This window comes from Pelobates fuscus, chromosome 4 (assembly GCF_036172605.1).
Source record: "Pelobates fuscus isolate aPelFus1 chromosome 4, aPelFus1.pri, whole genome shotgun sequence".
Lineage (NCBI taxonomy): Eukaryota > Metazoa > Chordata > Amphibia > Anura > Pelobatidae > Pelobates > Pelobates fuscus.
The window spans coordinates 81,088,284-81,111,098 of record NC_086320.1 but is presented as its reverse complement, the minus strand read 5'-3'; the positions used below and the strand labels follow the sequence as shown (position 1 = coordinate 81,111,098).

The following is a 22,815-nucleotide window of genomic DNA, read 5'->3' as shown; positions in this document are numbered from 1 at the left end:
TTATCGATACTATATAAAAGGAGACGATGTGACCAGAATGGTGCACTGAAGTATAAAAAGGATTTGCATGTATCCAAAACTGTGATTAATTCCAAGTGGAATATCCCAGTATGTCAAGTCAGCATTGGGCTATTAAACCATCAAACAACAGAAAAGAGATAAAAAGAGTAAAGTCAGCCTCTCTCACTTCTATTATTTATCTCTTTAAATCATTATTTGGCTCCTTCCATCTTGTGTTTCAATACAGATGCTAATTAAAGGGACACTATAGTCACCTGAACAACTTTAGCTTAATGAAGCAGTTTTGGTGTATAGAACATGCCCCTGCAGCATCACTGCTCAATCCTCTGCCATTTAGGAGTTAAATCCATTTGTTTATGAACCCTAGTTACACCTCCCTGCATGTGACTTGCACGACCTTCAATAAACACTTCCTGTAAAGAGAGCCCTATTTAGGCTTTCTTTATTGCAAGTTCTGTTTAATTAAGATTTTCTTATCCCCTGCTATGTTAATAGCTTGCTAGACCCTGCAAGAGCCTCCTGTATGTGATTAAAGTTCAATTTAGAGATTGAGATACAATTATTTAAGGTAAATTACATTTGTTTGAAAGTGAAACCAGTTTTTTTTTTCATGCAGGCTCTGTCAATCATAGCCAGGGGAGGTGTGGCTAGGGCTGCATAAACAGAAACAAAGTGATTTAACTCCTAAATGACAGTGAATTGAGCAGTGAAATTGCAGGGGAATGATCTATACACTAAAACTGCTTTATTTAGCTAAAGTAATTTAGGTGACTATAGTGTTCCTTTAAAAAATTAAATCACAACAGGAAGTGCCATACAACAGATAACAGCAAAAGCACTCTAACACCACTACTATGAAATGTAAACATCTTTAATACCGAGTGTAAACCCAGTAGCCAATAATCTGGAATAAAGAGAGTGACAGACAATTCACTTCAAACAATAAAACATTAAATATAACAAACAGTTCTTTGACTGGTTGATATAACCAGACAGACATAACCATTGATGGCTGAAGATACGTATTTAACAGTGGTAGAGTATCATTTTGTTACCCTACTGTGTGGACTAACTTCCTTTGCAAGAGTGTAATCACTATCATTGCATATATGGCAGATAAAATTATAGCTAGGCTGATTATCAGTTGCGTGGATTTAGGGCAGGCACTTGCTGTAGGCAACTTAGGCAGTCGCCCCTTAGGGAGGGGAGCCACCAGGAGCACCGCCCACTCAAATGCTGCAGCCGCCTGAGCACTCTATAGTGTGACTGTCAGACATGCCCAATGCACTTTTTACAGCATCCTACAGATGGGACTCAGATTGGTCAGATCATTGCCACCCGAAGTGGGTGTGGAAAATATAAGAAGAAGCAGGTGAACGTAAAAGACAAAAAAATAACATAACATTTGCCTGCTTTTTTCAGCCTGTTGAGAGAGGCAACTAAAGCACAAACACACACGCTGCGCGCATATATATATATACACATACATACATACACTGTGCTGTGTGGGAGCGCTGTGTGAGTGTAATGGGGGTTGTTAGTGTGTGTGGGTATTGTGTGGGGATGGGGGGACCGTTTAGTTAATAGCCCCCCTCTCTTCTTATCTTTTGTAGGGAGGGGGACCGTGCTGCTGCCATCCCTGGTGGTCCAGTGGTGAGTGAACTCCCCGTGCGCACGCCTATTGCTTTTGAATTATACATTTATTTTAAAGCAATGCATGTCTCTTTAAGAAGCAGCCCAGAACAGCAGCCATGATTATTTGCTAAGAGCAGTAATACCCCAGACTCTGCATGTTCCACAAAATGGCCATTATAGCACAACCAGGATAAATGTAAAATATTGTTAATTCCCATAAAATAGTTTTGATTAACAGTCATTTATAGAAATTAAGAAGATTACAAAAGTTAAGTGAAGCAGAATTAGAATGTACATCTGTGAACTCACCTCTGCCTTATACAGGAACAGCCCTTATAGTGCTACTCATGCAGGTGTATAAAGAGTTAAATTCAGACATTTTCTCCAACACTGTGAGAAAAAAAAAAACATAAATAAAAAGATAGAAATTATACTTTTTTACTAAAAAACGATTACTAAAAAAATTGATAGGAGCTTTGAACCTTAATTGCCAAATCAAAACTAAACTAAATTTACAGTGTATTCACTTAACAGAGATGTCGATAAGGGGGAATCAAAACATCTGTATTGGAAACAGTCTCTCCCCCCCCCCCCCCCCCCCGGTGACGACTTCTCTATAATTTCCAAGTTTGTGAATAAACCCCAATGTCCTTGTATGGGATGCAAGCTTGGAATGTATTAGGCTGCTGTTGCTGGTGCAAAGGTTGGGAAGTGGAACTTTGATCATGCAATGCTGACAATGTGAAATGCCAGTCCATCTAGGAGCCTGGAGTGTTTGCTGCTTAGCTGCTGTAACAGTGACTATACATTGGAGCTGCACGGTGCACCTCCTCCATAAGGCATCGAGATAAATGCTATTCTGTTTCCATTACCAACAACGTGTTCACATATAAGTGAACCCATCGTTCCTGTAAGTTTTCTTGTAATTGTCCTATTTATTGTTAAATCCCCCCACTCATAATATTGTAAAGCACTACAGAATCTGTTGGCGCTATATAAAATGGCATGAATAATAATAATAATAATACCGCATCAAGGGTTACACGGTGTTTTAGAATGATCTCTATCTAAATGACCTTGGTCAATTTAAGGTCAAACAGAACAGAGGTTGCATATTTCACAAACATCCCAGCAGACACTGGGGGTTTATTCAATAAGGACTGAAAGGAACAATTTATTACAACATTTTAGGTCACAATATCACACATTTTTTAAATAACTTCAAAAGGTTTTTTTAATGTTGCAGTTCTACCATGACTGTCTAACTCCATGGATGAGAGTGACGGGAGACATAGTTTTAAAATATAAAATACTCACAGTAACAGTACAATTCGAAAACGGTTTCAAATTAAGCAAGGGGACGGTACAAAAGGAACTCCAGGCACCATAACCACGTCAATTACATGAGTGTCCCTTTAACACCCTGAGGGCCAGAGATCTCTCCTACACATTGCAAAGCCCAAACCCCTGACACTTAAAGGGTTACTCCAAGCATCCTAACAACTGTAGCTGATGTAATGAGGTTTCCAGGAGTGCCCAGGACTGGTTCCCCAGTTATGGGGCAAACCACCGGACACAGAGACTCCAAGCATCTATGATGACGTGCTTCCTTATTCTGAAGATTTGCAGAAGCCAAAAGCCAATGCACTGGCTATTTATTGGCTGAGAGCATCAGCTGACCGCTCTCAGCCATGAAGTGCACATTGTGCAAAAACAAAAAAAAGACCAAAACACTTGTCCCCCTATAACATAGCCGGAAGTGGAGTTACACCTCTGGCGGGAGAGGGGTTAAACTCTGTATATGTAGCGTTTCAAAACAAATCTCGGCACATACAGACTCCATGCACCATAACTACTTCAAATCCCTGAAATTGTCATTGTGATTGGACTAACCCTTTAAGACTATTAAAGAGATATTTCAAGCCATGGTTTAGGAGCAGAGTTACAAATGTTATTAGTGGTCATATATAATGCAGTGTGACAAACAAGAACCCATAATACTACTTTGTTCAAGTACCTCAAAAAGAACAATGGCTACCCATTTAACACATTAAGGAACAGGAAAGGGGCACTGTAAGCAAAATAACTATTACAGCTCAGTGCTAGGACTCTATGGCTGCCGCCCATTGTTCTTCTGTTAAACTATTTGAAAATGTTTTATAGAAACCAGGACTCCCCGCAAGCCCTAAACATGCCCCCTTCTGTAACTGCACTGATCAATGTGCAAATCTGTAAAACTGTGGAAAGCAATGTGCGGTGGACAGTGCAGGAAACTCAAAAATGGCTAGACCAAAGCCTAGTATTACATCACCCGTAGACTCAATCTCTACCATAAGTTGTATTAGTTATGGAGCTAAAAGTGCACTTTTAAACAAAAAATACCAGAGCCAGTCAGATACATTCATACCAAACCCTGCTGCAAAGCACATTCTTTTTCCAGTCTAGTTTAGAAAACTATGCATAGTCTATCCCAAGTAACTCACTTGCAGATTGGGTGATGGTCTTCCACCCTGTATTCGTATATCTCAGTCTGACACAAGGAACCATATCACCACACTCCACCGAGTAGACATATTTTAACCAAGATAGTTCCCAAGAATGAGAGCAGTAAGGTAAATATGCTATTATTCAAATATTCAATAAACCGGTCTAAAGAACGTAGATTATTCTAAATATACTGCACAACAGGAGCAGCTAGAGAACTGAAAACCAATGGAGATTTCTGATTGCTTAGAAGAAACCGAACTGCAACCGTACACCAGTGGTGTATCCTGGTTTTGTGCTGCCCTAGGCGCCCCATCCCCACCCAACCCTTCCACGCGCCACCCCCATCCAACCCTTCCACCCTGCCCCGCATTCTAAATACACACACACACATGCACTGACAGAAACACATACTCACTAACAGACACTCATTCACTAACAGGCAAACACACACACTCACTAACAGACAGGCACACACTGACAGACAGACACACTAAGAGGCAGACACTAACACACACTAACAGACACACACTAAGAGGCAGAGACACTCACTTTTTTTTATTTTTTTTATTTAACAACCCCCCAGCCTCCTTACCTTTAGGAATGCTGGGGGGGGGGGGGGGCAGTTCTCCCTCTTCCTGGGGCTGTCGGTCGGGCTGCTGGGCTGGCTGTTAGGCACGGGCGGCACTGGTGAGGGAGCACTTTCCCCTGAGCTCTCTGCTCAGCTCCCTCGCGCGCCGCCCGCAGAGTGAGGCTGGGAGGCAGAGCCAGATTATGACGTCATATTCCAGCTCCCAGCCTCACTCTGCGGGCGGCGCGCGAGGGAGCTGAGCAGAGAGCTCAGGGGAAAGTGCTCCCTCGCCAGTGCCGCCCACGCCTAACAGCCAGCCCATCCAGCATGTCTGTTAGCCGCAAGGCTAACAAGACATTTGCCCTGGGCGTTTGGGGGGCGGCTTTTTTTGCCGCCCCCTGGAAAATGCCGCCCAAGGCAAATGCCTTGTTTGCCTCGCGGCTAATACGCCCCTGCCGTACACACCTTTCCAGGATTTGTTCTCGATGTGGATTAATTAATTGCCAGTGTAGAGCTATATACTGTAATCCCTATGGAGTTCAAAAGAAAAAAAGCTATAGTGGTATAACAATATTAGCAAGGAGTGACCCACTAAATCCTTAACCCCTTAAGGACACATGACATGTGTAACATGTCATGAGTCCCTTTTATTCCAGATGTTTGGTCCTTAAGGGGTTAGAGTTACTCCATTGAAAAAAAATAATAATAATAAAAAAAAAACTACTTCTTTGTTAGTGTAACTCTTCTTATACCCGGTCTCGCCACCCAATTCCCATCCTGTGATGGTCAATTCTCTGGGTCGTAGGAAACCATAAAAGCCAAGTATATGGCGGTTTGAGAATGGAGTTTGTAACTGAGAACATGTGGTGTTGAATGACCGGGAGATATTTTTATTTATTTTTTTAAACTATTTCCTTAAAGGGACACTAGTCACAAGAACAACTACAGCTTATTGAATTTGTTCTGGTGAGTAGAATCATTACCTTCAGGCTTTTTGCTGTAAACACTGTCTTTTCAGAGAAAAACACTGAACTTTTCTCATAGAGATTCATTGATTCAATTCATCTCTAGAAGATGCTGACTGGCCAGGGCTGTGTTTGAATCATGCTGGCTCTGCCCCCGATCTGCCTCTTTGTCAGTCTCAGCAAATTATATGGGGAAGCATCGTGATTGGATCAGGCTACCACTTCTGATGATGTCAGCAGACAGCTTGTTTTTTTCTGAGGCAAACAGCATGCAGATCTATAGCTTCAGGCTTGAATACAATAAGATTTTGCTAAATTTATGGAGGCATGAGGGGCCTAGGGGGGCTAGATGGTGGTTTTAACACTAAGGGTCAGGAATACATGTTTGTGTTCCTGACCCTATGGTGATCCTTTAAGCCAAACAATTTATTTTGCCCCTCCATTCTAAGCTGCTAGGTTTGCCTTTTTCTTCAATAATGGAGCTGTAGTTCATGCACGGCAAATATTTCTGGGAGTTGTAGTTCAACAAATTTATACTCCCTGAAACCCCTGCTAGGCTTACAAAGCACAGCTGTTACAAGAGTCAGAGAATAAAGTCAGCGCTGCCATAGAAAGCCATAACACCATGCTAGTTTGAGTCACTTCTATGTCTGGACAGAGCTCCCTGCAGAAGCTGCAAAACCTAGAGAAATACAGTTAAAGGACCACTATAGGCACCCAGACCACTTGAGCTTAATGAAGTGGTCTGGGTGCCTGGTCCATCTAGGATTAACCCTTTTTTCTATAAACATAGCAGTTTCAGAGAAACTGCTATGTTTATATTAGGGTTAATCCAGCCTCTAGTGGCTCTCTCACTGACAGCCGCTAGAGGCGCTTGCGTGCTTCTCACTGTGAAAATCACAGTGAGAAGACGCCAGCGTCTATAGGAAAGCATTGTAAATGCTTTCCTATGAGACTGGATGAATGTGTGCGCGCGGCTCTTGCCGCGCATGCGCATTCAGCCGAGGAGGTGGAGAGGAGGAGGAGAGCTCCCCACCCGACGCTGGAGAAAGAGGTAAGTTTAACCCCTTCTTCCCCCTATAGCCCAGCGGGAGGGGGACCCTGATGGTGGGGCACCCTCAGGGCACTATAGTGCCAGGAAAACAAGTATGTTTGCCTGGCACTATAGTGGTCCTTTAATGCATTTATTTATAATTCACTAATTTTATGTTTATTTTCTATGGCATTAAGAATTTCAGCTTGGAATCTTCTTTTATATGGTTTGTATTCTTAATTAATCTTCATTACCAGAAGTGCTTACCTGCCTCCACTGCCAAAACGAGTCATCTATTTAAATAATATTTGCCAAATATTTTATTTAATTAACCCTACACACAACAGGCAAGAAAACTATAGCTAGTTCAAGTTCCCACTAACATTGGCTAGAAGGACAAATCCCCTAATAACCACACATTACGTTGCTTGATCGCACACTGCAGCAAATACTATCCATGCCAATTCTCAATTGGCATCTTATATCAACAGAGCAAAGTATCACGCTCAAAGTTCTTGGAAAACCAAGCCTCTTATTGGCTCTGAAAGCAGTAGGACATCACTCAAGCCATTATCACCAATACCTGGCATTCAAGTCCTTTTGTAGCAGCAGTCAAAAACGGGAATTGATAGAACTTGAAATACAATAAGTCAAGAAAATGTTTAACCCTTGTTCGTTCAGTACCAGTGATCACCAATAAAACGCAAAACTCAAGTAACATCTTCAAAAAGGTACAGATTTATGTCCTTGTAACTTCATCCATTTGGGAATTGGGTTTAAAAGGTGTACTCAGGCAAAAAACATTAGTGCAATGTGTAGCTTAAGTTACTATTAATTAAATCATCTTGTTTAAATTATTTTTTTTTTGCTCCGTAACTAAACCTTGTGGACTCTCAATCCTACCCTGCACAGTTTCATTTTCTGCTCCAAAAATACTGCTCTACATGATGTCATGACTTGGAGATCTTCGCAGTCATCAGATGAAAGATGTCAATTTAACTACAGCTCAAAAAAAAAAACCTTGTTGTGCCCACAATGCATTGATTAGCAATACCATAGAAAGTACGGTGGGGCTGATCACTCACTGAATAACCTTCTGCTTTGGTGAGAGTTCACTGCAGAATGTGCAGGCTTGCTGCAAAAGAATGAACCTCCAAGTGTTAGCTTGAATCCAGGGGTAGGCCAAGTTCTCTCCAATGTGTTCTAATAGTCCGTGGTCCAAACAAATGTAGGGGAAGGGGAGCGCCACAGATATAGGGTTCAATTTAATACTATAATGTAAAAGGGAACGAAGGGAAGGATGTACGGAAGGATGGATACATTTGATAATGTAATGTGATGTGATGTGATGGGATGGGGAGGGAAGGGAAAGAGGGCTTCATGTTACAGGCACACTCACAGTCCTGTCGGTAAGTGAACGCGCTTACATCTGTCACCAGCGCACAGTGCGTGTCAACAACAGATGTAATTTTAGCACAGAACCAACATTAGGCAGTCCAAAACAGAGTTGCAGACCGCCTTAGTCATGTTTACCGGGGTGCAACTAGAACCTGGTACACAAGTGGAGATTACTCTGTACAGGCGTTGTTTCACATACAGATTCCTTGCTCTACGTGTAGGCTGTAGTAACCCTTAAAGTACTAGTAAATAATGTAAGTGTTCCAAGTCATATTAATTGTAAGTACATTCAGATCAGGCACAAAACACTACTGGAGGTAATGGGATATAAGAAGCAAGACTGAATCAAAGCAAACAGGATTTTTTTATTTTTTTTATTTAACTGGCTGCATTAGAAGCACTGTATTTACACACAGTGATTGTATTGTGCAGGCATCTACAGTCTGCGGTGATTCAGGAGTTTGTCATCTTAGAATAGAGCAAACATTGGATATTCAGTACATTAGCATGTTTATCACACTGTAGGAACCACGAAGAGAAAAGTGTTTGTTAAACTGGAGCTATCTTTCTGGATTTAGTGTTTAGATAAATATATTTTTCCCATTGCGATGTAATTCCAATGCCACTGCTGGGTCATGCCTTTCCTTAGATCAGTAGATCAAAAAAAACGTGGCAGAACAGGTAGTCTAGTGACTAAAATGTAGTACTTGTGTTCGCATACGCTCCTATAAAACGATCTGAAAGAAGCGTGCAATTTATTGCACACACAATTACCAGGAAGTTCCCCACAAAATATAATTAATGCTATGTTATATAATTGAAGTTGAGAGACACAGACAGCGACACAGACAGAGACACAAAATTCTGAAATATCTTTAGACCTTATATAACAGTAGGTGGGAAGCTGAAGGAGTAACATTTTCTTATTTTTAATTTTACATAAGGCAGCTGCCGATTCTAAAAAGAAAGATCAGTATTAAAGTGCTCTGCCAACCGACTTAGGTTAAAGGATATTTTGGGAGCCAGACCAGTTCAAGATCCAGGTGTTTCAGAATGAGCAGAGAATAAGAAAAGGAGGGGAAATCTTGTTGAGTAGCAAGAGTCTTTGCCTCTATGGTATATATACAGGCAACAGAGTCTTTGCCTCTATGGTATATATACAGGCAACAGAGTCTTTGCCTCTATGGTATATATACAGGCAACAGAGTCTTTGCCTCTATGGTATATATACAGGCAACAGAGTCTTTGCCTCTATGGTATATATACAGGCAACAGAGTCTTTGCCTCTATGGTATATATACAGGCAACAGAGTCTTTGCCTCTATGGTATATATACAGGCAACAGAGTCTTTGCCTCTATGGTATATATACAGGCAACAGAGTCTTTGCCTCTATGGTATATATACAGGCAACAGAGTCTTTGCCTCTATGGTATATATACAGGCAACAGAGTCTTTGCCTCTATGGTATATATACAGGCAACAGAGTCTTTGCCTCTATGGTATATATACAGGCAACAGAGTCTTTGCCTCTATGGTATATATACAGGCAACAGAGTCTTTGCCTCTATGGTATATATACAGGCAACAGAGTCTTTGCCTCTATGGTATATATACAGGCAACAGAGTCTTTGCCTCTATGGTATATATACAGGCAACAGAGTCTTTGCCTCTATGGTATATATACAGGCAACAGAGTCTTTGCCTCTATGGTATATATACAGGCAACAGAGTCTTTGCCTCTATGGTATATATACAGGCAACAGAGTCTTTGCCTCTATGGTATATATACAGGCAACAGAGTCTTTGCCTCTATGGTATATATACAGGCAACAGAGTCTTTGCCTCTATGGTATATATACAGGCAACAGAGTCTTTGCCTCTATGGTATATATACAGGCAACAGAGTCTTTGCCTCTATGGTATATATACAGGCAACAGAGTCTTTGCCTCTATGGTATATATACAGGCAACAGAGTCTTTGCCTCTATGGTATATATACAGGCAACAGAGTCTTTGCCTCTATGGTATATATACAGGCAACAGAGTCTTTGCCTCTATGGTATATATACAGGCAACAGAGTCTTTGCCTCTATGGTATATATACAGGCAACAGAGTCTTTGCCTCTATGGTATATATACAGGCAACAGAGTCTTTGCCTCTATGGTATATATACAGGCAACAGAGTCTTTGCCTCTATGGTATATATACAGGCAACAGAGTCTTTGCCTCTATGGTATATATACAGGCAACAGAGTCTTTGCCTCTATGGTATATATACAGGCAACAGAGTCTTTGCCTCTATGGTATATATACAGGCAACAGAGTCTTTGCCTCTATGGTATATATACAGGCAACAGAGTCTTTGCCTCTATGGTATATATACAGGCAACAGAGTCTTTGCCTCTATGGTATATATACAGGCAACAGAGTCTTTGCCTCTATGGTATATATACAGGCAACAGAGTCTTTGCCTCTATGGTATATATACAGGCAACAGAGTCTTTGCCTCTATGGTATAGACCGGGTAACAGAGTCTTTGACTCTCTAGAACACTTCACTCACTGATCAAGTCTAATGACAGAGTTTATGCCTCAGTTGTATAGCAGAGCAAAACAACATTTGTTTCAATCTACGAAGGCAAAGAAAGAAGACTGTTTTCACCTAAGGGTAACCGCACCACAACCGTTCCCTTCTGGAAAACTCATGTCCAGCCCTGTTTAAATACATCAGTAAATAATGTAAAGAGAAAAAGAAATGGAGCATTACGATTAGATATCCATTCTACAGAGAAATTCAAGAGAATTCTAAGCACACTCAACGCCAGATTAGCAATATTTAGGGAAATCCCCATTTGCTGAGCAGTGACAAAGTCGCAACTCGACAGACTTCAAACGGGGGACTCTGTTCAGATGAGGAGTGGAGGTGGAGGAAGACGAACAGGACTCCTACTGAAATAGTGTCTAAACATCCCCCAGGTCTAACACCTCAAGATGCACATTTCGCATTGATCTCGGTAAAGTCAAAACACAGACGTAATCACATGTTAAACTTGAGTTCATCTTAGCAACTGCTCAAGGTGGGCCATCCCAAGCAGGTAAGCCCTTAGCCATACTCTAGATTTCCGAAACCATAAAATACACAAATATCCTCCTGAAATGCATCCAGTAGTATATGCTACATCAAAACAGTAGAGACCCTTTCTTAAGCTCACTTAGATAGTTAAGGAAATACTTTGTTTATGCATGACGTGGCAGAAATCTCAGATTAGATGGTGGGGGAGGGGGAGCTATTGCCTGGCCTTTAAAATGTTACTGTACTAAATACACTGAAGACATATTTAGATAAAGAATTTAAAATATATGACGCTGCTCTAATCCATCCCCTTACACCTGTCAATCAGATGCCAGATGTCAGTGTCATCCAACTTGTGTGTGCAGTTATTTTGTTGATCGGTATACAAAAAAAAAAAAAAAAAAAAAAAGGGAACCTGGCTACGTGTAAACTTAAGACAGCTGCATTTTGGGTGTTATTAGCTTGCATAGCAGTTCCACTGACCATATTTGATGAGTGAAACTACTCTTGGGGATAAAAAACATGTTCCACAAACCTATGATAGAGATAGGTTAATGGATTAAGAACAGATCCCACAGATATGAATTAGATGCTCCTGCAGACAGACAAACAGTGCATCAACGTTTAAGTTTATAGGTATCATAGGTAATTATAGAATTACATTTTTTCCCCACTTGAAAAAAACAACAACTTGTAGTTTGTGTATATATATATAAAACAATGGATAATGTCTCCCCTGTTTATCTTTAAAGAAACACTCCAATCACCACAACAACTACAGTCCACTGAAGTGATTATGGTGCCAGGAGTGCCCTGGTGGCTTCCTAGTGTAATTTGTAAACGATTTGACAACTTACCTGTGTCACAGCAGGAGCCTGTGCCTACAGACGTGCTTCTTGATTCGAATAGCTTCACTGAATAAAGCTGGGCAGAGCAGGACTGTACTGACTGGCAGAGAATATCAGCTGAGGCTTCTCATCCAATGAATGTGGACCTGTATCTTGGGGGTTGGGTGGAGAGGCCCCTCTTGCAGAATAAGTACAACAGCATGCTAAAGTGGTTATGGTACTTTGAGTGTTTCTTTAATGACTAACAAGTAGCACGATGCTATACAAACAAACTAAAAATACTAGCCTGCATCAGGCTGAGCACTGTGAGAGTTGTAATCCAACATTGGAGAAATTAGTTGGCTACCACTGATCCTAAATCACCTCAAACTTCTGTATGTACAAAACGTGTTTTAAATATTTTACTATAAAATATGGCAATGTGCCTTAAACATGGTTTAAGGGACACTATAGTCACCCAGACCACTTCAGCTCAATGAAGTGGTCTAGGTGCCAGGTCCCTCAGGTTTTAACCCTTCACATGTAAACATAGTTTTACATTGCAGGGTTAATCCAACCTCTAGTGGCTGTCTTCCTGACAGCCGCTAGATGCGCATCTGCGATGCTGGATGCGGAATTCGCATCCAGCGTGCAGAACGTCCATAGGAAAGGATTGAAAAACGCTTTCCTATAGACAGTTTGAATGCGGGTGTGGTACTTGCCGCGCATGCCGCTCCACTCGGGAGCTGACGTTGGCTGGGGAGGAGAGGTCACCAGTGCAGAGGGAGCCTGGCACTGGATAAAGGTAAGCTGCTGAAGGGGTTTTAACCCCTTCAGCGCCACTGGAGGGGGACCCTGAGGGTGGGGGCACCCTTAGGGCACTATAGTGTCAGGAAAACCGCTTTGTTTTCCTGACACTATAGTGATCCTTTAATTTGTTTTGCATCATGCATACACCAAGAGATAATGTTCAGGATTGCTACATATTTGAAATTAAAGCTGATCTGTTACTTTGGGGCTATGCAGATTTTGGTATATAAAAGTGTTATCTTCGGTTAAGTACCAGTGGCAGTGGGGTGGACTGGAAGGTAATCTTATTTACCTGGAGCTGCACCTTGCAGCCACCGCCATGCTACTTTCAGAGGTCTTCATTGCTCTTGGAGCTTCATTTGCCATTAGCTACAAAAGTACAACACTGGGGTCTACGGAGGATCCTGCAAGAGTCTATAGATGACATCTTATAATAAACAAAATCATGCCGAACCCCACAGATGTCAATTGTGACGGAGGCTGGGATTGGATAAAAGCTGGCGACTTAGCTCCTCATTTTCAACTTTTGTCATCTTCAGGCTTTGCCAAGAGACAAAGTAATCCCTAAAAGGTATAGTACCACATTGGCTATAAAATAGTCTAACCAGCATGATGTGGTGTGTGGATAACTGGCAAGTTTTAGACCGAAATATAACAAAACAAATAAACAAACAGCAACACTTGGTTCTAAAGTCCTCAAGTGTCAACATTTTGGTAAAGGTGGTGTATAGAGAACTTGGGATATCTGGTACAAATCCTGCATTGCTGTGGCCTTTTCCTGTGAGATTAAGTAAGGATATTAAACCAGTCTTCACCTTAAGAACACACCACTGAAAGGCCCCCCAATCCAGAATTTTGACAGATCTGAATGAAATACCCAACTTCCAGGCTGCACAGCTAAGCTAGAGCAACATATGTTTAGCTGTAGAGACAGGCAGGCAGACTAGGAAACACTTTGTCCCCAGTGTAATCCATAAATAAAAATACACAGCTAAATAGCAATATATGAGGGCGGGGCCTGACCGCCAAGATGGCCGGACGCACATGCTGCGTGCTCCGGTGGCAAGGGGCATAATCTGAGCCCTCACGGCGACCTACTGAGACTATATTTACTTACCAACCTGAGGGGGTTAACCGGCACCAGAAGCAGCACCCAACGGTGCGCGAAACATGCAGCTCCGACCACGGCAACCGGAGCAGAGCAGCAGGGCCTACCGGTCACTGAACCCAGTGGACCACGGGGGAGACGGCCGCTCTCCTGGGACCATACTGGGCCACGACCTCAACATGGGGCCCCGTTCCCCCCCCCCTTGGACCGGTGGGGGTCATCCCGGTATCCATCAAACCAGGGCAAGCGACTTCACAAGCCCCGGCTAAACTCCGCGGCTCGAGCAACACGGCCAGTGGGCCTCTCAAGATGGCGGCCGCGACTCAACGGCAGAAAAGCGCGCCAGCCCAACCAAGCAACCAGAGTTTTTCCACGGCAGAGCAGTACGCTGAGAGGCTGGACAAGCTCTTCCAAAGGCTCTGGGAGCAACTGATACTGCGCTGTAGATGGGAACCACCCGACCCGGTGGGCACAGTAAGGAGGGACAAGGTGCGGAGCTGGCATGGACACGCAACGGGCAAACCACGCAAGGCGACAATCACAGACCGCCCTACAATCCTTCCCGGGCTGAAGGCCTCCCGGAGGACACCTCCACGGCACCGACCACACCGCCAGAAGCCCGACCGTCGCAGGCGACGGCAGAACATCCGAGCTCCCCACGGCGCCCGACAGAAGGTGGACCCGGCCTCGACTAAGAGAGCACGAGTCCGTGGACAACAGGTGCTGGCCTTCATTCCGGCCTGGGGCTGGAGCACTCCTTCCTTGCACCAGCGGCTCACCGGCCTCTCGCTGACCCGTCCGGCACATGGCTCAGACTTTCCCAGCAGGGGTATTGGCTGATGGATGGCCTGTAAGCCCGCAGCCCCACCACATGCCGCCCACAACTATGGACTCTTGGTGGACAATATAGCAGGCAAATTGTTGTACTTCTGTGGGTATGACTACTCACGATACCATAGTGTGCCATGTAGATGGTTTAACTTTCCTTTCCTGTTCGTCCTGCTGTTTAAACGACGTAACTCAGCTTCAGTATAGATGACACTCTTGATGGATAGCAATGTTTTATTTAATTTTATTTTATTTACTTGACCTAGCTTGTCTACGTTCAGCGAGTAATTATATGATCGTTGCTGTAGCCTATGTACTCTAACTCTTGAAGCGTGTACCTTACTCAGACACCCAAAGACCATAACCAGTTCATAGCTTAACATACCCGACCAGCACTACTGACGCTGAACTAGCCAGACCTGCTTGCATATTGAAGTTAACATATACCTAGCATAAGTAACCAATGTTTTTTCTCACCCATATGTCTCTTGACACCTGACTAACACGATCTAGCGAGTTACCAACCCGGATCCTTTGATCCATAGCTTGTATTTTCAAACTAGAGTTTAACTACACTACATAAAAAAAAAAATGAGGCATTGAGAATTTGGAAATGTACTCTAATTTTGCGTATTGTCGTACCAACCCTATGCTGTAAATCACTTAAACGTTTCCCCCGATTTCTCTTCTGTATCCCATACTTTATGCCTTTAATAAAAATCAGATTGACATAAATAGCAATATATAACAAGATTTTAAAACAAATGCAGGGTTAAGCTTTCCTATCGTGAGAGGCATCCATGCTTTATGTGCTTACTTCTGCTATCTATGTGATACAGGAAGGGGAGTGGAAAAATAAATGACAGCACACTACGAGAGTCTAGCAGTGCTACACTTATCTTCTAGGCTAATGACCCGGTTTCTACAATACTATGATTTGCCACACAGAATCAACATGGATTTATTAGAGTATTGTGGTCAGCATCAGGCCACGCTGTGATTGGTTAAAACTTTAGATAATGTTACAAACCAAATATGTTTGTGCAGAAAAACAATTATAAGAAAAAGCAGTGAAGAGACAGAACAGCTACTCTAAACATTAAATATTATTTACAAAACATAAAACTACACAGCCACACACACACAAACACAAACACTTTATAAACGGAACCCTAGAACAATTCCATTTACTACACCAAACACAAGCTGTGGCTTAGCAGTGTGTAAAGGGCATATGCTCACACCACATTAAAATTTGATCTTGTGTTCTTAAAGCGTAGTGGGGGGTTGATGGTCAGCACACCTGTTCATCCACAACGGCAACAAGAACGAATAAATGGTAAAAAATAAATGTGTTTAGCATCCCTCTGCCATATACAACACAATTTACAGAAAGATCTAAAAGTAGGAAACATTATCACGTATATGGTGACAATGTATTTAAGTCTCATATATGCCCAAGAATGAAAAATACATTATGGAATTAATGTTTGGTAGCTTGGCTTCTATCCCTGATTCAGACACAAAAGAGTTAGTGCATTTGGTCCATGTAGCCAAGGAAACAGAACAGTCAGAGCACAGTAAACACATACTAGACATAGAATATAACATTATGCAAGCGATGAGGATTTAAGTAGAGTTAAACAGGTACAACAGCACCTGTAACCAGACAAACTGACAATTCCAAGAATCTCTGTGTACGGCTTATAACATAAACATGTTTCATGAGTGTTGGATTGATAACAGGACTTTTGACAACTCTACTTCCCATGACTCACAGCCATCCTCTTGTTGAAGGCCGGCTGAGTATCATGTGAACTGTAGTTCTCAAACACTAGGATCCCAGGTTTAGTCATCACTACTTTAGATCATCAAGGCAACAGAGATTACTCCCTAGCACTACATCGGTGTTTAAATTTAGCAAATATGTTTGTCTGGATTTAGAGATCTAATAATTTCACTTTGGATTAGACGTTTTTGCCAGGGCAGGGCTGGAAATTTCCACTTGTCAATTTGCTTTGCAAGAACATCTAACAGACTAGGAAATAAATAAAATTATTTTCAAAATTTTAAGGAGATCACCCAGGCCAGCAGTGTCCCCAACTCAGAGCAGCAGCTTTTTCTTCTGGACGGTCAACCTCTGTGATGTTTTTCCAAGGCTGTGCATACACAGAAGTGGCCACTTCTATGATTATATCATGAATAATCCAGCTTTTGCCAGTACTGCACAGTCTATAAATAGCTGCATTAAAACCACAGGGTACCAAAAAGCACCAAAAATAAATATGCAGGTTTCCCCTCCACGATTATATATGTATATGTTTATATTGAGGGGTTTTCACGTGCCGTACATATTTTTGCATAACTAAAGTTGAAATGTATTGATGGAACATTTTATGCGCAAGACAAGCGTCACCACTACAGCCACAACATGTTCCAAATTCATGGTTTTGGAAATCTTTCTAAATAATGAGGTTCATGAACAGACTTCCTGAATAAGAATTTAAAAATAGAATTGTGCATATTCAACCAATAACATACCGAATGCAAGAAGTGCCACTCTGTAGAAAGGGTTAAAAAGACTTATAACCACCAGTCACATAATTAAGCAGCGTAAGAGGGGATTTTTTTACGTAATCATATTTACTGGAGAAGATTTCATTTTCTTACCAATATTACATAATACAAAACATATAGTGTGAAGTGGTTTGGCAGGCATACTTGTATTTAAAAATAAAATGGACAAATAACATACAGGTAGGTATTGGGAACATCTGAGGAGACATGTGGATCATCTGTCACCTAGCAGATCTCACTCACAATGTACTCCTTATTTGCAGGCATAAACTAGTAAACAGAATCTTCTGGCTCAAACCACTTATTGCAGACATTGAGGCATCAGCATTGAATGCAATGAGCAATGTATAGAGACTTTACACACAAAAAAAAAAAAACACCGGGAGCAAACATCTAAAGAGGTCACAAAGACTGTATCACACCAATCTGCTGCTTTGAATATATAATCAAGATATACATTAACCTAATACAGTAAACACACTCACTGGCTAATTTCTACACAACAGTCTGGATTACCCTGCCAACACACAGATCAAATGTTCCAGATGATTTGTAAACGAAATATAAATTAAACATAAAAATATTAGAGCACCTTCCAACAGCAAACAAGCTATTAAAATAAAAATAACACTGTGTTATGCACATGGTAGATGCTGGCAAATACTAAACTGACTTACATAAGGAGTGGGGGTAGAGAGAAACAACCCCCAAATAGCTATTAAACTTACAGGTGTCAGCTATCTCTATGCAATGTTAACTCTAAAGGTATTGTGTATTAACAAGTCTGCCACAAAAACCAGAGCTGACTTAAGGAACGGATTGAGCAGAGCTGCAGCTAAAAGGATTTCTTGCCAGTTTGGCTAATTGCATACATGCACAGGATACAGCTCGAACAGGACATACATGGATGGATGCATGCATGCACACACTACACTGCAACACAACCTATGGGAGAAAATCACTAGAAACTCTATATATGACTCCAAACAGCTCACATACCCTTGTTTTATTTCCCGAGCCCTTGGATACGCTGCGATCTCACGTGCTTTTTCAGGTTAACCCTCTGTGTAATTGCTAATAAATAAAATAAAAAGCTGGTCCCCCTTCCGCTGGGTGGCTTTAAGCAGTGAGCTAATGTGGCTGTGTCACTGAGCTGATTGGAAGAGAAGGGCCCCACCTCCCCCTCCTGCATCTGCCTCTAGATTCACATTACAGGGCGCTGGGTTTGTGGAAAGAGGAGGCGGCTGGGAGGGGGATGGGGAGCTGCCACCAGTTCTCTGCTACCTTATGTAATCCTCTGTTGCTAGCTGGCCAGCCCGGGGAGGAAGAGGTTAAATCATGCCTGCCGCTACTTGGATGACTCTCTATGTATCAAGAATGGAGCTTAGAACCCAGTGTTAGAATGTTCAGTCTGGGTGATCCACTGACAAGGGGGAGGGGTGGGGTTACATATCAGCCCAAATAGTGACCAGGATGGAGGCTGAATACAATGTATTAGAGAGAAAGGGAGTCACTGGGAGACAGTAACAGGCAGCTTCCATGGCCTTTTAAGGGGGAGGGGCTGGTGACATAATGTGCACATGTACACTCTATCAAATAATACTGAGTGAGCTCTCAATACGATGGAGCTGTCCGCCTGGCCACAGGGAAACAATCAAGTGTACAGTCATAAAAGAAATATATAGAATACAACATGTAACATGACACAGATACCAGCATGCCACATAATATACCAGTGAGTTACTTTAAAGGCATAGTGCGGGGTGTCTTCTCTTAATCTCTCTGCACATAGACAATGCACCATTAAAACAATAGATAGGCAGAGGTGCTAAGACCTAGGTAAATATAAACGGCTTTTTATTTCTGTGTTGTTTTTTTTGTTTGTTTTTTTTTCAATCTTTCTTTTATTGAGGCATTGATAAGACGGGGTACAGAATAAAGAGTAGGGAATGCACATTTTTGTACAGGTTGGGAGCAAGATAACACAATATAGCATCTCCTATGAGTGTCAGCCTCGTTTTATATTAATAAGGTGTAGCATAGTTGTACTAACAAGTTGAACAATCAGTAGTAAAAGTAACGAAGCATCGTAACCACAGGCTTACTACATATCTGAACATGGGCGTAGGAACCCAAAAAAATCTGGGGGGGATAGCATTTTTACTCGCCGGGTATATTCTTATTCCGTAAACTAGGAGTTGTTTATCCCATTGTACAGCGCTACGGAATTTGCAGTCGCTATATAAATGATTAAATAATAACATTAAAGGGTCACTACAGGGAAGGGGTTTTACTTACCCGGATACAGCGCCGGGATCCTCCTGATTAGAACCACCCCTACCCTTCCCATGAATATTAGAACCACCCTTACCCATTCCATGCACAAAAGAACCCCACCAACCCCTTCCACGCATATTAACCCCCTACCCCTTCCATGCATATTAGTACCCCCTAACCCCTTCCATGCATATTAGAACCCACCCTACCCCTTCCATTCATATTAGTACTCCCCTAACCCCTTCCAATATTTTTTCTACCTCCCCCCTCCTCCCATCCATATTAGTAGCCCCCCTAAACCCTTCCAATTATTTTTCTACCTACCCCTCTCCCCCTATCCTTATTAGTAGCCCCCCTAACCCTTTCCAATTATTTTTCTGCCATGTTAACTAACGCCAGTGCTGGAGTGCCGCCGTGTTTACCTGCAGGGACAGGCTATAGACACCAGAACCACTACATTAAGCTGCAGTGGTTCTGGGGACTATAGTGTTTCTTTAATGTGAGGTAAATTAGAGATTAGTGCCAAGAATAATATGCTAGATTGCCTACTTACAACCAGATGAGGATGATGATGGGCTCTAGCTGCAGTCTGGCTCCACTGGTCTGGTGTAGAACAGGATCTCTGGAGGCTGTTTGTAACTGTGGTCACAAAAATCAATGTTCTGGGAGAACGGGAAGCAGCTCCATTTTTGGGGGGCCCTTTACACAGCTCAAGGTCTGGGTCCCAGGGTCCACCTTCATGTTCCACCAATGAGTTTGTTCACAGGGGGTGGAGTGTGTAAGGAATGCATTGTGTGAATCTGTGTTTGTATGTGTAAGGGCTGCAAGGTGTGTTTCTGTGTATGTACGGGATGCAGTGTTTGCGTCTGTAAGGGGTGCATTGAGTGTGTGTACATGGTGCATTGAGTGTGTGTACATGGTGCATTGAGTGTGTGTAAGGAATGCATTGTGTGTTTCTGTGTGTGTAAGGGTTGCATGATTGTGTGTGTGTGTGCACGGGGTGCATGGAGTGTGTGTAAGGAATGCATTGTGTGTTTCTGTGTGTGTAAGGGTTGCATGATTGTGTGTGTGTGTGTGTGTGTGTGTGTGTGTGATGGATGTCAATCTCTCTTCCTCCCTTGTCACTCTCTTTCTCCCCCTCCCTCCCTTGTCACTCTCTTTCTCCCCCTCCCTCCCTCCCTTGTCACTCTTTTTTTCTCCCCCCGTCACTCTTTTTTTCTCCCCCTCCCTCCCTTGTTACTCTCTTTCTCCCCCTCCCTCCCTTGTTACTCTCTTTCTCCCCCTCTCTCCCTTGTCACTCTCTTTCTCCCTCCCTTGTCACTCTCTTTCTCCCTCCCTCCCATGTCACTCTTTCTCCCCCTCCCTCCCTCCCTCCCTTGTCACTCTTTCTCCCCCTCCCTCCCTCCCTTGTCACTCTTTCTCCCCCTCCCTCCCTCCCTCCCTCCCTCCCTTGTCACTCTTTCTCCCCCTCCCTCCCTCCCTCCCTCCCTTGTCACTCTTTCTCCCCCTCCCTCCCTCCCTCCCTCCCTTGTCACTCTTTCTCCCCCTCCCTCCCTCCCTCCCTCCCTTGTCACTCTTTCTCCCCCTCCCTCCCTCCCTCCCTCCCTTGTCACTCTTTCTCCCCCTCCCTCCCTCCCTCCCTCCCTCCCTTGTCACTCTTTCTCCCCCTCCCTCCCTCCCTCCCTCCCTTGTCACTCTTTCTCCCCCTCCCTCCCTCCCTCCCTTGTCACTCTTTCTCCCCCTCCCTCCCTCCCTCCCTTGTCACTCTTTCTCCCCCTCCCTCCCTCCCTCCCTCCCTTGTCACTCTTTCTCCCCCTCCCTCCCTCCCTCCCTTGTCACTCTTTCTCCCCCTCCCTCCCTCCCTCCCTTGTCACTCTTTCTCCCCCTCCCTCCCTCCCTCCCTCCCTCCCTTGTCACTCTTTCTCCCCCTCCCTCCCTCCCTCCCTCCCTCCCTCCCTTGTCACTCTTTCTCCCCCTCCCTCCCTCCCTCCCTCCCTCCCTCCCTTGTCACTCTTTCTCCCCCTCCCTCCCTCCCTCCCTCCCTCCCTTGTCACTCTTTCTCCCCCTCCCTCCCTCCCTCCCTCCCTCCCTCCCTTGTCACTCTTTCTCCCCCTCCCTCCCTCCCTCCCTCCCTCCCTCCCTTGTCACTCTTTCTCCCCCTCCCTCCCTCCCTCCCTCCCTCCCTTGTCACTCTTTCTCCCCCTCCCTCCCTCCCTCCCTCCCTCCCTCCCTTGTCACTCTTTCTCCCCCTCCCTCCCTCCCTCCCTCCCTCCCTTGTCACTCTTTCTCCCCCTCCCTCCCTCCCTCCCTCCCTCCCTTGTCACTCTTTCTCCCCCTCCCTCCCTCCCTCCCTCCCTCCCTTGTCACTCTTTCTCCCCCTCCCTCCCTCCCTCCCTCCCTCCCTTGTCACTCTTTCTCCCCCTCCCTCCCTCCCTCCCTCCCTCCCTTGTCACTCTTTCTCCCCCTCCCTCCCTCCCTCCCTCCCTCCCTTGTCACTCTTTCTCCCCCTCCCTCCCTCCCTCCCTCCCTCCCTCCCTCCCTCCCTCCCTTGTCACTCTTTCTCCCCCTCCCTCCCTCCCTCCCTCCCTCCCTTGTCACTCTTTCTCCCCCTCCCTCCCTCCCTCCCTCCCTCCCTTGTCACTCTTTCTCCCCCTCCCTCCCTCCCTCCCTCCCTCCCTTGTCACTCTTTCTCCCCCTCCCTCCCTCCCTCCCTCCCTCCCTTGTCACTCTTTCTCCCCCTCCCTCCCTCCCTCCCTCCCTCCCTTGTCACTCTTTCTCCCCCTCCCTCCCTCCCTCCCTCCCTCCCTTGTCACTCTTTCTCCCCCTCCCTCCCTCCCTCCCTCCCTTGTCACTCTTTCTCCCCCTCCCTCCCTCCCTCCCTCCCTTGTCACTCTTTCTCCCCCTCCCTCCCTCCCTCCCTCCCTTGTCACTCTTTCTCCCCCTCCCTCCCTCCCTTGTCACTCTTTCTCCCCCTCCCTCCCTCCCTCCCTCCCTCCCTTGTCACTCTTTCTCCCCCTCCCTCCCTCCCTCCCTCCCTTGTCACTCTTTCTCCCCCTCCCTCCCTCCCTCCCTCCCTCCCTTGTCACTCTTTCTCCCCCTCCCTCCCTCCCTCCCTTGTCACTCTTTCTCCCCCTCCCTCCCTCCCTCCCTTGTCACTCTTTCTCCCCCTCCCTCCCTCCCTCCCTCCCTCCCTTGTCACTCTTTCT

The 22,815-nt window shown here is 44.2% G+C and overlaps 1 protein-coding gene across 1 annotated transcript in view; it reads right to left on the bottom strand.

The window, feature by feature from the left end:
* Positions 1-22,815, bottom strand: part of NCOA2 (nuclear receptor coactivator 2) — a 354,595-nt gene that overhangs the window by 85,014 nt on the left and 246,766 nt on the right. Inside the window, exon 3 of the mRNA XM_063451336.1 lies at positions 1,966-2,046. The gene's annotated coding sequence lies outside the window, so the exon portion shown is untranslated. The remainder of the gene's footprint in view (positions 1-1,965; positions 2,047-22,815) is intronic.